Below are 477 nucleotides of genomic sequence, written 5' to 3'. Positions count from 1 at the left end.
CTGTGCTGGGAGAGTTCGCTTCGGCACCCAAGTGGGGCTTTTGTCCTTCTGTGGCGCTGGCGTTGGAGCTGCCGGTCACCGTAGGTGGCGCGTGTTGTCTCCCGCCGGCAATGCCACGACAGCACGCTCCCGGGCCTCTGTCGGCAGCGGCAAGCTCAGTTGGGAGCACGGGTGGTCGCACCGAAAGCGTCTACTCGCCTAACTCCGGGCGATTGCGCCTCTCTCGAACCCGACCAAGTACTTGGGACGGCGCTGCGCGCCGCCGGGACCTGAGAGGGTTTCGAGGTGTATTGTGCAGGGGAGCTCAGCCTCCTCCTGTTTGCAGAATGATTGAGCGGACGCTTGCGTGTTCGCGCGGGCCCCCGGGACACACTCCCGGGCGGCCGGCTGCTCAGCTCTAGTTGACGCAGCTCCCTGGTTGATCCTGCCAGTAGTCATATGCTTGTCTCAAAGATTAAGCCATGCATGTCTCAGTAC

At 63.1% G+C, this 477-nt stretch overlaps 1 non-coding gene across 1 annotated transcript in view; it reads left to right on the top strand.

Moving 5' to 3' along the window:
* The first annotated feature begins 411 nt into the window (after positions 1–411).
* LOC124773181 overlaps positions 412–477 on the top strand; it is a 1,909-nt gene continuing 1,843 nt past the window's right edge. The window contains exon 1 of the ribosomal RNA XR_007014511.1: positions 412–477. This exon is cut by the window's right edge and continues 1,843 nt beyond it. This is a non-coding gene — a ribosomal RNA (small subunit ribosomal RNA).

The sequence above is a fragment of the Schistocerca piceifrons genome, unplaced genomic scaffold (assembly GCF_021461385.2).
Source record: "Schistocerca piceifrons isolate TAMUIC-IGC-003096 unplaced genomic scaffold, iqSchPice1.1 HiC_scaffold_948, whole genome shotgun sequence".
NCBI classification, from domain to species: Eukaryota; Metazoa; Arthropoda; class Insecta; order Orthoptera; family Acrididae; genus Schistocerca; species Schistocerca piceifrons.
Note: the sequence above shows the minus strand (reverse complement) of the source record. Positions and strands in the feature narration are given on the sequence as shown.